Source organism: Amblyomma americanum, chromosome 7 (genome assembly GCF_052857255.1).
Source record: "Amblyomma americanum isolate KBUSLIRL-KWMA chromosome 7, ASM5285725v1, whole genome shotgun sequence".
Lineage (NCBI taxonomy): Eukaryota > Metazoa > Arthropoda > Arachnida > Ixodida > Ixodidae > Amblyomma > Amblyomma americanum.
In genome coordinates, this window is record NC_135503.1 from 4,191,442 (window position 1) to 4,208,315 (window position 16,874).

Genomic DNA, 16,874 nt, shown 5'->3' on the forward strand with positions numbered 1-16,874 from the left:
GCTTTCGTAAAGGATATTCCACAATGGATCATATTCACACTATCAATCAGATGACAGAGAAATGCGCAGAATATAACCAACCCCTATATATAGCCTTCATTGATTACGAGTAAGCATTTGGTGGAAACCTCAGCAGTCATAGAGGCATTGCGGAATCAGAGTGTAGATAAGCCTGATGTCAAAATACTGGAAGATATATAAACTGTACAGCTACCATAGTCCTCTATAAAGTCAGCAATAAAATTCCAATAAGGAAGGGCGTCAGGCAAGGAGACACGATCTCGCTAATGCTATTCACCGCCTGTTTACAGGAGGTATTCCGAGGCCTGAATTGGGAACAGTTGGGGATAAGAGTTAATGGAGAATACCTAAATAATCTGCGATTCGCTGATGTCATTGCCTTGCTGAGTCACTCAGGAGATGAACTGCAAATCATGATTAATGAGTTAGACAGACAGAGCAGTACGGTGGGTCGGAAAATTAACATGCAGAAAACAAAAGTAATGTTCAACAGTCTAGCAAGCGAACAGCAGTTCACAATTGGCAACGAGGTGCTGGAAGTGGTAAAGCAATACGTGTGCTTAAGGCAGGTAGTGACAGCTGATCCGGACCATGAGAGGGAAATAACTAGAAGGATAAGAATGGGGTGGAGTGCATATGGCAAGTTCTCTCAGATCATGAATAGCAGGTTACCAATATCTCTCGGGAGAAAAGTGTGTAACAGCTGTATCTTACCGGTACTCACCTACGGGGCAGAAACGGGGAGGCTAACGAAAAGGATTCAGCTTAAGGACAGCACAGTGAGCCACGGAAAAGAAAATGATAGGTGTAACGTTAAGAGATCGGAAGCGGGCAGTGTAGGTGAGGGAAAAAACGCATGTTAATGACATCCTAGTTGAAATCAAGAGGAAGAAATGGGTTTGGACAGGGCATGTACTGCGAAGGCAAGATAACCGCTGGTCCTTGAGGGTAACGGAATGGATTCCAAGAGAAGGCAAGCTTAGCAGGAGGCGGTAGACGGTTAGGTGGGTGGATGAGATTAGGAAGTTTGCAGGCATAGGGTAGGCGCAGCTGGCAAAGAACAGGGTTAATTCCAGAGACATGGGAGAGGCCTTTGCCCTGCAGTGGTGTAGTCAGGCTGATGATGATGGAAACAAAGGTAGCGCAAGAAATTCCTGAAGCAGCAAGTTGTCGTGTGCTCCACCGATGCCACGAGTAGCACCCGCGTGCATGATGACCATCTTTACACAATTACCCAGAAGTTCAAGAAAGTCAACTGCCGTATTTACTCGGGAATTTGCGCATCCCTAATTTGTTACCCGGATTTATATTAAAGAAAATTTTACTCGCATATTTTGCAATCCCTGCTGCGCAAGCACGCTAGCATGCAAGGGGGTGCTCGCAGGGCTGGCTTGGGAAGATGGCGTCACCGCGTGCGGCTGTGAGCGAGTAGCGTAAAAAAAAATCGGTGGTTCGTTTGTAAATTGGTTCCCGTAAATAAAAGTCAGTTTCGCGCTGTTTACCCGCCTCTGCCCGGCTCGCTCGCGCCGGCGGTTGCCTTCTCGTACGAACGGCAGCGAGAGCAAAATCCTTCTAGAACTCTCTACTTCTGGTAGCCTCAGGAGCCTGCGTCACATGTGGTCACGTGCGTCGCGCCAGAATCCGAAACTACCGAACCGTTGGCTGTTGTGTAGCCGCACGCGAGGGCGCAGTTTTGCAACTTCTGCGAATCTTTAATTACTTATGGTGTCTAGATGAGTACGTGTGCCATGGAGGAAGGAGAGCTCAGGAGAGTTCCTCGCTATCCGAGCTGCAAGCCAAAAAGTGTACCGGAAGTGACACGCTTTCACAGTGACTACTGGGAGTCTGGCCGACGGCACAGCCAAGGTATAGTGCCTAGAAATATACTGGCTAGTGTGCGCATAGCGCGCGCGTTTCTAACGGGAGGGCGATGCCCCCGCCGCGATGACTGCGCGGAGAGGCCGCAAGGGGCGCTGCCGGTAGAGTGGGTGCGCCTGTCGTCTGCTGTCGCGCCGATGCCGCGCAGCCTCGCGCGATTGCTTAGGACGTGTGAAATCAATGTTTGACAGGCATCATCTCTTGGATTGTGAAGCTGGAAGACGCTAAACGTGAGCAAAAACGTCCTGAGATGTCAAAGGCGAAGAGGCAATGCAAAGAGAGGACGTGTTTTGTTCCGTTCTGTGGAAGCGGTTATTGGTCTTACGAAGAAAAGGTGTCTTTGTTCACTGCACCGGCGGACCCAGCACGGTTTGCTGAATGGGAAAATAAGATCAAGAGGGCAGACAGAAGGCTTACACCGAAAGCTGTCGTGTGCGAAAAACATTTTGAGAGCGAATGTATCGAAAGATCTTTTAAGATTACGGTGAACGGCGTCGTGAACGACCTCGCCCGAGAGAAGCCGCGCCTGAAGCCCGATGCTGTCCCTACAGTACTTGAAAATTACCCAGCTAATCTTGTGTCTAAAAAGACGGTGAAAAGGAAGGCGTGAAACATCTGCAACCAAGGACCGGCACCTAAACAACGGAAGAGAAATGTCGAGCTGGTGGATATCCCGAGTTGTGCTCTGCAGTCGACGGTGATGATACGTGGGTTGACTCTCATTGCGCCTCTCGTGGAGACGCATCGAAAGAACTCCAGAAGCGTTCCGATTCCGAGCAGACAGACATTGATACAGGACCGGTGTGTGATACCGAAGCGATACTGCAGATGAAAAATTCCAATTTTTTTTTTACATTCCCTAGACGCATGGCAGCGGCATGCAGAACCAGCCGGGGGCGGATTTCTTACTGAAAACATGGCTTGTGGACTAAGGGTTACGATAAGAAGTACATTATACTTGCTATCTTACCTTAGCTCCACTGTAGGATACAACTATTTCTTCACATCGCGTTTGAGTCGGGACAAACTGGAAAATGTTTTCGGCATTATAAGACAGTCATCCGGTTGTAACGACCGCCTTACTGTGTCACAGTTTCTGGTGGCTGTTAACTTAATGTCGTTTTATAACCTGGCAAAACCACTTAGAGGTAGAAACTGCTCATCAGATGTTATGAAAGCCCTCTTGAGTGAAGCACCTGTATCACAGTCTAGCACGAAGGCAGCGCCACTTTTGAACATTATTGATGATTTATTTGACCATGGAAATGTTAATGAAGTCGAGGAGGCAATTGATAATGTTCTGTTCAGAAATGACCATGCCGGGTACGTAGAAAGGAAAAGTAACGCTGCCTTGATCTACTATGCTGCTGGCTATGTGGCGAGAAAGACAATCGCAAAAACCGCATGCCCGCAGTGTGCATCTTGCCTTTGTGTGACACCAAATGACGCAAACATGGATGAGAGTTCTCACTTCACGGCTCATTTTGACAATGGTGGGCTTGTTTACCATAGTTCCGCCCTGTCCACTGCAGTCAAGCTAATCGCGAGGACGAATTCACCGCCTTCTCCAGCAGAAATGTTCTTCATGAGTTTTATAGATTTCACCAAGTGCTTACGTTCATTCTCACTGCCGCAGCTTGGCTGCTCTAGCCATGAGAAGGAAAATTTGTCCGAAGTGGTCAAGTTAAGGTTCAGATTTTTTGTTAAGGGCCTGAACAAGGTAAGAGAAGGTCAAAGGCAGCGGCAAAAACTTAAGTTGCGCCACTGCCAGTAGCGTGAAGTATGAATAATCCTATATACGTTGTCCTCTTTATGTAGCACTTGATTTGTTATACAATACAGTACACTGTTGTGTGAATAAATTACGTACTTTACGTTTCATGTGTGCAGTAAATGGAGACGACCAGATTTTTGTTTTCATATTTTTATGTTTTCAGATTTCCGTAGATCTTATGCACGTACTCACCACTGGCTCGACTCGATCCGACAGAGTGCTTAAACAGTGATATAAAATACAACTAGCTTGTTTATTCTGGATCAAAAAATATGACGTAACCACCTCTCCTGAGTTGTTTCCTTCCCCAATGACGTGTGCCGACCGGCGGGGGAATTCGTAGTAATAGTGTATTAAAATAATAATAGAAAGGATGGACAAGATTTCTGCTGGCCATGGCAGCTATAGCTGCCATCGAGAACCTGAGCTGGGGCACCGGAAATAAATGATAGCAGGCAGCACGCTTTTTTCATGACGCAGCGGTGGCGCCACCAGCGAAATCCTGGTTCGCGCCCGCCTACTTTGCTATGCATGTATGAACGCAATTCATTTCACTTTTACCGTCTGCGTCTTCGATATTACTGGCGGTGCATGTATCGTTTTTTCCGCCAGTACGCCCGCTCTGCCTCGAATGTCAGCGTCGCAAGAACCCACCACCTCACTCACCTGCAGCCTTAATTTATACCTTGTCCAGCCTGGCCATTCGACCGTGTTGGGATCGACTCCGCCGTTACGGCCTCTTCCCAGCACTTCCGCAGGGAACCGCTGTATCATTGTGGTCATTGATCATCCCACATGCTGTGCGGAATATTAAACAGCCTCGTTATCAGCTGCGACGGCCTTCACGTCGCCAGTTTCATACTTAGAACATCATTCTTCGTGACGGTACGCCTCAGGAATTGCTCAGTGATCGCGGTCGCGTCTTCTTGTCCGGCCGTCGTGGAAGCCATTCTTCGGGATTGTCATCGTTCACCGCGCAATGTCACCATCCGCAGACGAACGGCCTGATCGCTCGCCCGTACTTTACATCTCACGACCAGCACTGTCAGAAACGAACCGCGCCGCTTCTACCTATAACCTAGGTGTCTAGCTGCCGCCGTCTCGTCGATCCTAAATCCTTGGTTTGGCTTCGGGTGCCCTCATCCAGCCAGGACCAGTCTACAAAACTGCTTAATAAATACCAGGGCGCCATTATCGCGTTGTTCAGCAAACATCCTCAGTCAGTTATCTCGTCGAACCCCTTACACCTTTGCCTGATCACCGCCGCCGCGGTGATCAGGGCGCGAGATCGTCCACTCGGACCGACTGAAACCCCATCGCCTAGTACGCTTAGGCCGCCAGGATGGCGCCTTTTCACCCCGGAGTTATTGTAAGAAAGACATTTGAGGTTTGACGCTCCAGCGGCCAGCGCCGACGGAGAAAAAGCATAACGGATACGAAGCTGGCTCTCACGAACGCTGGACTGCAGCTGAACAGCACCGCGTGTTGCAAAGACTGTCTGTCTGCATTAATCGTGTGATTTACACTTTTGCACCCGCTTTCTATGTATATGGCGATCCGCGCGACCAGCACTCGCCACGTGCTGGAGAAGGATGGTGCCAGCACGTGCTACACAGGACATTCGCCGCGGCCGGACGTCACAACATCGGAGAACAACAAAGTAGAGTGAATTATTAGCCGGGCTCATGGCATGTGATCGTGTGTTCTAGGGTTCGCGCATAAGTAATGACGCAACTCGCACAGCGCTGCTTCGGCGGCAGCGCAGCATACCACAAGGGGGTTAATTACGTATACCACCATGGTTACTGCTGGGTCAGTGGACACCTCAATCGCGCTTTCAGTAGGCGGCAGCGAGACGATGTGCACCGAACAGCAAGCCTGGGTGACTCCACTGGATCTGCAAGATTGCCGAAACATTCTCGGCGTGCCTTTAACGTAGGTCACGGGAGGAGAAATGACGTCCGCATGGACCTCGTGGCGCAATGCTTAACTCGCTAGCAAAGCGTGTCGCGCGGCTGTGCAAATGCAAAGTTCGAGTGAATAAAGCCCTTTCTTGAGTTGAACGAGACTGCTCAGTTCGTGCGAGGTTAAAAAAAATGGCCTGGCTTAGCTTACGGTTAAGCTTAGGATGCGAAGCATACGTCGCTTGGCAAGCCGTACTTCTCGTTCTTCTCCCGTTTCCGTGGCTCTTTGTAACTTGCGCTTTGCGGACTGGCGAGCCGCCCTCTCCCTAGCCGACATCTCGCTGCTCAACTGACTCAACGAGTGCGTCGCCTTTTATACAATTGCGTGACGTCAGTATCTCCTAGTGGTAGGAGCGGGAGTTAGGCCGCCGGCGGAGGCTGCGCGTCCGCAAGCGAGCGCACGAGTTGAGCCCCAGCTTTCACAGCTGTTGTGACGTCATATCACGTGGTGCGCCGATGTAGGTCAAGTGGTAGCTACGCGGCCGCGCGCGGCGCAGCAAGGAAGAGCTCGGTTGTGCGGCTAGTATGCTTCGCATAAAAACGGGTGGGCAGCAAAGTGCGCCCCCTCTCAACACCACGGTCCGGTGGTCGCGTCTCTGACGTGGTGCAGGCAGCTCCGAGAAACCTTAGGCCTGATTACCACCCAGACGACAACTAAGCAAAGACCCGAGAAGGGTGACGTGCGCGCAGCCACGAGGAGACTTCAGCTCTGTGGGGTGGCACGAAGCAGCTTCTGAGCGGTCGACGTCGGCGCCCACCGTATCGGACGGTGTCGGAGCACCCGGTGCCGAGCTGCAATACCAGCGAGCTCGTAGCGGCACCCGTTGTCCCGGGCCACCCAGCTCCTGGAGCCGCGACTCCCAGCGTCGAAATTTAGACAGCAGGGAAAAGTATGTACAGAAAACTCGGGCCACCTACGCGGCTACCGTACTCATGCACTCGCTTCGGGCTCGTCCTCGCGCTGCCCCGATGTGGACCAAGTGGTTCTCGTGAAGAAACTCCTGGGAAAACATGACTAAAAATGTGCTGAGCATGTCGAAAAGTTGAAACATGCTGCACGCAATACATCTCGCACTCAAGAAAGCATGCCGCAGGTCCTAGCTAGCGCTAGCAATGAAAATCCGCACTAGGTCTAGCACTTGTCTAGTCCGGACAAAGAGCCCGGACAGACAGCCGTCCAATTTTCCAAGAGCAAGCCCCACGTTGGGTGCCAGATATTGGGGATTAAATTAGGGGTGGGGGGTCAATACGTTTGCCCCCATTTAATCGCGGCTGACAAAATTGAAAACCGCCAGACCCCACCCTGTGATAGCATATGCTACCGAGCGCACGCCGACCACAGCGGGCCTTGGTCTGAGGGAATAAAGGAACGACACTCTGACTGACACATCATCATCATCATCATCAGCCTTACTACACCCACTGCAGGGCAAAGGCCTCTCCCATGTCTCTCCAATTAACCCTATCCTTTGCCAGCTGCATCCACCCTTTGCCTGCAAACTTCTTAATCTCATCCGCCCACCTAACCTTCTGCCGCCCCCTGCTACGCTTACTTTCTCTTGGAACCCACTCCGTTACCCTTAAAGACCAGCGGTTATCCTGCCTTCGCATTACATGCCCTGCCCAAGCCCATTTCTTTCTCTTGATTTCGACTAGGATGTCATTAACCCGTGTTTGTTCCCTCACCCACTCTGCCCGCTTCCGATCTCTTAACGTTACACCTATCATTTTTCTTTCCATGGCTCGCTGCGTTGTCCTTAACTTAAGCTGAACTCTTTTCGTTAGCCTCCACGTTTCTGCCCCGTAGGTGAGTACCGGTAAGATTATGCTGTTGTACACTTTCCTCTTGAGGGAAATTGGTAAACTGCCACTCATGATCTGCGAGAATTTGCCATATGCGCTACACCCCATTCTTATCCTTCTAGTTATCTCCCTCTCATGATCCGGATCAGCTGTCACTACCTGCCCTAAGTAGACGTATTCCGGGACAATTTCTAGGCTCTCCCTGCCAACTGTGATCTGTTGTTCCCTTGCTACATTACCTTGGTTTTCTGCATGTTAATTTTTAGACCCATCGATCTGCTCTGCCTGTCTAACTCGTTGATCATGATTTGCAGTTCACCTCCTGAGTGACTCAGCAAGGCAATGTCATCAGCAAATCGCAGATTATTTAGGTATTCTCCATTTATTCTTATTCCCTGACTGACACAAACAGGCATTTATTGCTACAACGCCAGCTAGCATTTCGCCTCCACCGAAATGCGACCGCCGCCGCCGGGGTCGAACCCGCGTATTTCGGGTCAGCTACGAGCGCCATAACCACTGAGTCACCGCGGCGGCTGGTGAAATCTGAGTAGTGATATTATCACGCTGTCACGAAGACCGGCGCCTAACGACAAGTAGACGCGACACGCTACACAAACCAGAAAAGGTCATGTAGCACCAGCATGCTGAGTATCCACAGAAGGAATTTTCCCGAGCTTATATACTCCAAATCTGAGACCTGCAGCTGCTGTTGGAGCCAGTGGCTCTTGCACGTTAACATTCAGTTGTGTTCCAGTGAGAATGACACAAGTGAGAAATGCAAATGAGCGGATTACGTACCAGTAAAAAAAATAAACAATTGACGCACTGCAATTTTCCATCGTAAATTGGACCAGTTCAATTATTGCACCAATTGGGCTAATTGGAATGTGAATAATAGCCCCCGTTAGATCCCATGCAGGCTATTGCGTCCAGGAAACATTTACAAAATGTACCACCCAACTGAAAATTAGAAATTTGGTTGTTAGGGAAAGGAAATGGCGCAGTATATGTCTCACATCTCGGCGGACACCTGAACCGTGTCGTAAGGGAAGGGATGAAGGAGGGACGTACTGAGAAAAGAGGGCTCCGGAATAATTGCTCCAATTTCTACCACCTTGCAGCTCGATCCCTTCTCCCGAGTGGTGGGAGGCCGTGCTTGTCAGCTCGTACCCCAACATTCAAGTACGGGCAATCGAGCGGGCCAATGAGGTCGCCGCCAGCCATGGGCTAGCGGCCATCTAGTTATAAGTCTCTTGCAACCTGCTCTCAACGCAATAAATGTTTTACAATCCAATACAATCTACCACCTGGGGATCTTTAACGTGCACTGACATCGCACAGCACACGGGCGCCTTTGCGTTTCGCCTCCATCGAAACGCGGCCACCCGTGTACTCCGGATCACTAGCCAAGCGCTCTAACCACTGAGCCACCGCGGCGGGTATACCACCTAATTAAGTTACGCATGAGACGCTATATATGGCAGAGTTTGTCCTGCAATGCTGTCAACACCGCCTATTGTGTAAGCCTATTCCATTTTTCAAGGCGCATTTTGTAGTTTCGACTATCCTGACCTTGGAAATGAAGCCCGGCTTCATACATCGGCGAAACAAGAAACCTCCAGCAAAGAATAAGGCAACACAAAAGAAATGGCATCCGGCTAATGAATTCAGAATCCAACAACCTCGCCGAACACTGCGAGCGCTCCGACCACCGGATAGCCTTCGAGGAGGTGAGCGTCTTGGCGCCGTGGAGCCAAACCTGTTCAAGAGGCGACATGTGGAGTCATTACACATCCGGCTTACAAAGGAGGCGATGAATAGGACTCCAGGAATACTCCCCTCAGCGTGCGTTAGTGGACTGCGTCACGTGCTAACAAAGGGAGATCGAAGGCAGCAACCCGCTGCTGCTGGCACACTTTAGTCAGCCCTGAAGGGAGCGAGTTGGTCCCGAAACGTTGGGTAAAGTTAAAAATATTGGTTGGCGTCAGTTTTCTCCCAACTATCTCTAGAACCCAACCAGACGGACTTCAGTCAAAGATGTTTTCGTTCAAATGAATTAATTGGTCATACTTTCGTATATTTGAAAAATGTTCTGCCGGCTGTTACGAAGACATGTAGCATTTTGACCAGCGGCTGTGCCCTAATTACGCACATTCTCAAAATGCCAGCGGTCGGTTGAAATTGCCTTTTGCAGTTGGCCAGTCGTTGCCCGACGCTGGCCTAAGCTAAGACAGCCGGGCACATCGGCTGCCAACTCGAGGGCGGCGAGTTACCAACCACTGGCCTGTTTCTTTTGGGACGCACACACACACACACCAGGCATGTATCCAGAAATTTTGTTTCGGGAGTGGCCCGAGGCAGTTGTATCGGGCGAAGCCCAGGAGGGGGGGGGGGGGGTGGACCGCGATTTCGGGGGAGGGCCCCCTACGTGCCTGACACACACACACACACACACACACACACACACACACACACACACACACACACACACACACACACACACACACACACACACACACACACACACACACACACACACACACACACACACACACACACGCACACACACACACACACAACACACACACAACCAAGTTATTAGGAAAGGATACTGCAGCATGCTAACGCAGTAAAAAAAATCAACTCCCACATAGCCCGGACTCGAACCAGTGGCGGCACAGCAGAGAAGCGAATTCGTTTACCGATCGGCTTCGCTGGCATGTGCACGAAATCACTATGCTATTGCCGCAGGCGATCACGCCTCGTGTTTGCTGTGCATTGTACGTCGTCGTGTTCTACTAATACTACTATCAAACTAATATCGTCGCCAGACGTGCCGACGACCTAGGAAAGCAAAACCATGAGCCAACCAAGTTAACACATATGCTTTCGCAAGTCTACTCGGTTTAACTACGTTGGAACCTTACCACTTGTTACTGTTAATGAAATATCAGGAACCTTCCAACACTCCGCGTGCCTATATATACTCGACCGGTCATATAATAATAATTGACTTTTGGGGAAAGGAAATGGCGCAGTATATCTCTCATATCTTTGGACACTCGAACCGCGCCGTAAATGAAGGGATGGAGGGAGTGAAAGAAGAGGTGCCATAGTGGAGGGCTCCGGAATAATTTAGACCATATGAGGATCACAGCACACGGGCGCCTTAGCGTTTTGCCTCCATAAAAACGCAGCCGCCGCAGTCGGGTACGAACCCGGGAACTCCGGATCAGTAACGGTCGAATTAAGCGATTTTGGCATACGGCCTCACGCCGCCGTTACTCCTTTATTCCGCCCGGAAGGCACACCGCTCACAATGTTATGCCAAAAAAAAAACCGCTCTTCTAATTGCAAAAGTCTATTTCTAAAGAATTGCAGAACGTCCCAAGTGAAACTCCCGGTATATACGCGAGTTACACGATGTAGAACAGGTGATTTAAATAAAATGTTTGGTAAGCTGGTTCTTAGGGAGAGCCAGTAGTCCTAGTCCCAGCAAAGAGGATCTTCTTGGGTGGTGGATGGGCGGTTGAGAGGAAGGAGATTGCTCAAAAGCATCCTCCATGCTCAAAAGATAAACGTTGGAGGTGTGCTGGGTAGTGATTGGCAAGTCGGCCGAGTCGGCTTTGGGGCAACGGATAGGTGCCCGTCTGCATAGCTGCCGATAGAAGGCTGCCTCCTCTCAAATAGTGTGCGGTAACGTAGAGGCCGCATGCGGCAGTCCTGACTAGGGTGCCTCAATGCCAGCGCCGCCGCTCCACGGGTGGAGACAACTTAAGCGACGTCGCCATATTGAATCACAACTGGCCTCTCCCATGTACCGCCAAATGCTCGGCTACAAAAGGCCGTTCAAGTTAAAGCACTTGAAGCGCGCCGAGAGCATGAACGGCGCTGTTACAAACGCTAGCGCCGCTGATCCCGCGTGATTCAATATGGCGGCGCCGCTGAAGTTGTCTCCACCCGGGCGCTGGCATTGAGGCACCCTATCTAGTCCTGAAGGCGCCCGTTGCGTACTCTGCGTAGGAGAAATTCGACTGCCACGAGTTTCAGAAGAGACCTAGCTATTGTGGCGTTAAGGTGGCTAGTGGCGTCTCCGAAACTGCTGATGCTGGAGGATGTACCCGATCGGATTGATTCTAGCATATACATAGCGAATTTTCATTAATTTTGAATTCATTTGATTTTGCGGCTCTTGCCGTAAAGTTCCATCTTTTTGCTGCGGACAGTACATTTTTGCATTTTTTAAATTTATACACCAAAAATAGAGCGTAACAAGGCTTGCATATATCCATCTATGTTCGGAACTTTTTACAGCGACAGTTGTCAGGCGCCCGTCCCTGGCTTTCGAGTCGTAACCGGTGGGGGTGTTACCATGGCAACCCGGGTATACGGTTGTCATCCAGCGTCACACACCGTAGATTGTGTTAAGGCCTTTATCAATGATGTGCGTTTGTGTCTCGTCATCTGATATCACCTTATGTACGGTCAACCTCGGTCCCATAAGCCTACAGGTGGCTGTTTTTGGAACAGCTGCCTGTCAAAACTAAACGCCTACACAGTTATCGCTGAATCTCGCGTTACATAGTCGTAACCGTTTTGCTAGTTTTTTTTAGTGCCGAACCTGTTTGAACTGGTTCAACTCGGTCCGAATCTGAACAGAACGTCGCTCTGGGGCCGAACCAGGAACTGAACCCAAAAGGCGTGAACCCGAATCCGTAACTGCACGCGAAAAATTCCGGTTTGGCACCCTGGTTCAAAGCACCTTCCCAGTGTTGCACTTAGAAGGCAGCCTCCTATACATCAGATTTGACTGAGCTAATAAAACCTTGACATTCTCTCTAAAATTGGCAACACCATCTCAGAACCGATAGAAGAAGCTGACATTGAAGTCTGCCATCGCGTGCCGACGCGAACTGCTGGGAAGTCGCACATCCTCGTCCAATTCAAATCCCGCAGGAAGCGAGACATTGCCCTGACGAAGGCGAAAAAAACACGGCTTACAAGCAAAGACATCGGCCTAGACAAATCAGATGCAATATATGTTAATGAGCACCTCTGTCCCGCATTGAAGAAACTACTTGCAATGGCTGTGAAAAAAAAAATATGAGTGTAACTGGAAATCGGTGTGGTCCTACAACGGGAAAATCTTTGCCAAGCAGGCAGATAACACGCCCACTGTGCATGTGACAGGTGAGGACGTTGTCGACAAGAAGGAGTGTACGATGGGGGGCTAGTTGGTAATCCATGAACTAAGAACGAAAACCACGCAAAGGACGATACACAGGGAAGAAGCGGATGTGAAGCCGACGAAGGCGAAGGCCAAAGCGGTTGCGCTTTTAGATGATTTGAAGCTTGAGCGGATGAAGAATGAAGTGATGAGTAACAAGGTACATGTGCTCACTGTGTTTTTTAGTGCAAAGAGTCATAAGTTAGAATGCCCCTTTAGAGCAATCGTAACGGAGAGAGGAACCTGGCAGGCAGTTGTTAGCCGATACCTTCAAAGACACCTGAAGAGTCTGTCGCCTGAAGACCCCTACAAGACCACCAGTTCGGACGGCATTGTGAAAATTTTCAAAGAGAGCATGCCAGGTGTTAATTATGGCTTCTCGGTTGACATTGAAGAGCTGTTTTATTCGGTTCCTCACAACGAACTGCTCATGGCGGTCAGCAACTGTATAGAGCGTTTGGGGGTTGTGGGGTTCCAAAATGCCTGCGGCATTTCGATAGAAGGTTTCATGGAACTGTTGAATGTGTACCTCTCCTCAACGCTAGTGAGTTTTCAGGATAAATTCTATGTGCAAAAACGAGGCATTTGTATAGGGTCGAGTGTTGCACCTGTTCTCACTGAAATATATTTAGCGGAAGTTGACTGTTCACTCTCACGGGCGCTAACTGACGACCGCATCGCGCGAGTTTTCCGATACGTAGACGACTTTTTAATACTCTTAAAAATGAATCCCAATGACAACCCACAAGAGGTCACTAATGAAGTTTTAACGTCTTTTAAATCTAAGGCTCCCAGTTTGAATTTTACCGTGGAATTGCCTGAGAATTCTTGCTTACAGTTCTTGGACTTGAGATTGTTTTTCAGTGAACCGGACCACTTGTGTTGGATGTACATGCCTAGAACAAAAAAGGCCCTTTTACCCTATGACTCCTGTCACTCTAAGCTTATTAAGAGAGGAATTGCTTCATCCTGCTTGAGGTCATCATTACTGAAGTCCTGTTTTCACAAGGTTTCACTCAGCTTTTCCGCTCAAGTCGCACGACTAAGTTGTGCTGGGTTTCCCTCGTCGCTTCTGCAGGCCGCTGCCGGGTCTCTGTTGAGAACCGTCATCCCAATTTCTAGTGCTCGAGAATCTGGCATTCGTGAGAGGCGGAAATTTGAAGTACTGCCCTATATACATAAGACCTCGCATGGCCTGAAGAGGGTAGCAGGAAAATTCGGTGTGGAAATCTTCTTTTCGGCGCCTTGTAAGCTGTCCCGTTTGTGCGCGCTAACTAACAATGAAACGAGAACAAAAGCAGGCTGTGGTGTAAACCACAAAATCAAGTTTGTGTCCTGTCGAATGGGAGTAGTGTATGAAATCCCGCTTCGTTGCGGCTCAGTTTACGTGGGACAAACGGGACGCTGCATTAATAAGCGCCTACAAGAACACAAAAATTCGTTGGGCTCTCACAGCGGCATGCATTTGCCCAAACACTGTCTTTCTTGTGACAATAAATGCACGCCACTCTTTGAGCGTACAAAGATAATCGGAAGGGCCAAAGACCAGAAAACGCGTGAGGTCATCGAAGCCTGGCAGATTGATAGATATGGGCCCGAGAAGTGTGTAAGCGAGGCTTCGGTCTATCCGTACAAGAAGGAGCTGAAGTTCTTGAACTCGATAAGATAGAGTTTGCTTGTTGCGCATGCGTAGGGTTGGTGATGGAAGGAAGATGTGTTTCAATAAACAGTTGCAAGTCCGCGCTCGTCCTGTCTACTTCTTCCCTGTGTATCGTCCTTTGCGTGGTTTTCGTTCTTAGTTCATGTCGACAAGATTTTTTCTACTCAAGCGGGCAACACAACGATAACGTGTGATAACGATAACGTGTGATTGCCGACATCGTGCTCATCTGGCTATCTGCTTCGTGTTTTCAAGCATTGAAAGATGGATTATCAGGAGCTTACTCTGCCATCTGATGTGAAGTTTGATTATTTATCATGCGAATCAGTTATGCATATCAATGCACGTTCAGTGAACCGTAAAGAAGATGACATTGTCCTTTTATTACAGCAATTTTGCTCTCAATTTTCTGTCCTAATGCTGTCGGAAACTTGGTATACAAACAGCAGCAAAATGTTGGAACTAGATGGTTACAATAACTTCTTTCTTAATCGTAAAAACAGCAGGGGTGGTGGCGTCGCAATTCTAGTTGCAAAGCACAAGAAGTGTGAAATTTTGCCGGAATTCAGTAAGACCACTGTGGATTATGAAATCTTAACGCTGAAAAATAAGCAAGAAATAATTTCTGTCTTGTATCGTCCACCAACTGGGAATGTTGCACGCTTCTTAGAATTTTATGAAGACTTCTTGGAATTTATTTGTAAAAACAACCTTAGGCTCATCAGTGGTGGTGATTTTAACATAAACATGTTAGAGGAAAATAACTGTGTTCGTGACTTTAGCACAAAACTGGTTTCATCTGGTTTCATAAATGTGATTAAAACACCAACTCGAATTACATGTTCTACATCATCCATGCTAGATCTCATTGTTACGAATCTTGACACTGAAATTTACAATGCAGGCACAGTTGCCTGCGACGTTAGTGATCACTGTCCTACTTTCTTAACATATCGCACTGATTCACTGGACAGGAATGTGAAAAGGGAAACATTTTTTGTTCAGCGCATTACCGAAGGAAAGCTAATCTCGTTCAAAAATGAAATCATGAACCAAGATTGGTCTGCCGTGCTAAAAAATGTGGATGCGAATGACGCTTATAACGAATTCATAAATCGTTTTGTGTGCATCTATGCTAAACATTTCCCTTTGCAAACTATCGTGCCAACAAAAAAGATTAAGAAACCATGGGTCACTCGAGAACACTTACAAATGATCAAAAATAAAAATCGTCACTTTCATTCTTTCTTGCGTTCACGTTCAAAAGAAACTCTAAAGGAGTTTAAAATATTGCGGAATAAGCTAAACGCTGAGCTTGGGGAGCCAAATCTTTATACTATGAGCAGTTATTTGCAGACTGCGCTCGACAACGCCCGGATGCTGCATGGAAAGCAATAAACACTGTTTTGGGTCGTAAAAGTAAAAGTTCCCTTCCGGATGTTTTAACACATGAAGGTTGTGAATTGAGCGGTAAAGCGCTTGCGGATTACCTTAACAATCATTTTGTGAGTATTGCAAATCCTTGTGACTATTCTCCAGATACAACTGGAATCTCCACTAGTACAATGAAAACAATATACCTTCAGCCTACTGATGAGCAGGAGATTTATAACACTTTCATGTTGCTCCGAAACAGTAAGGCGCTTGATATTGAAAACATTCAAATCATGCCGATAAAGTATGTATTGACCTTACTTACATCCGTACTTGCTTACATATTTAATTTAATACTGGATTCGGGCGTCTTTCCTGAAAAAATGAAATGTGCCAGGGTTTCTGTAATCTTCAAGGGTGGCGACCCAAACTTGGCAACAAACTATCGCCCAATTTCAGTCCTCCCTGTATTTTCTAAGGCACTAGAAAAAATCATTTTTGCTCGTATAACTAACTTCTTTAACAAAGAAAACATAATAACAAATGCACAGTTCGGTTTTAGGAAGGACAGATCGACGGAAACTGCTTTACTAACATTAAAAGAAAATATTTTACGAAACATAGAAAGTAATTTGTTCTCGTTGGCTGTTTTTATAGATTTCAGCAAGGCTTTTGACTGTCTGGACCATAACATTCTTCTATCCAAAATACAAGCTTACGGGATCCGCGGCACGTGTCTAGCTTTGCTGAAATGCTACCTCAGCAACAGGTTTCAGAGAGTGTTTGTCAAAAACTGCAGCTCATCCCTTTTTCCGATAAAGAGTGGCGTACCCCAGGGAAGTGTGTTAGGTCCGCTGTTGTTCAATACATACGTTAATGACTTGGTGAATATTGATAATACAGTAAAACTAGTGATATATGCTGATGATAGTACTATTCTTATTTCTGGCCCAAATGCTGATAGTTTAATCATGCAATGTAATGAATTTTTAGCTAAGTTATCCACATGGTCCAAGTTAAACAGACTTCAAATCAATTGCACTAAAACTAAAGCTATTATATTCCGCGCTAAAAACAAATTAGTTGAAATAAATCACACTATAACCTATGAGCACCAAGAAATTGAAATCGTTGACAACCATAAAATATTAGGTGTACATTTTTCCTCAC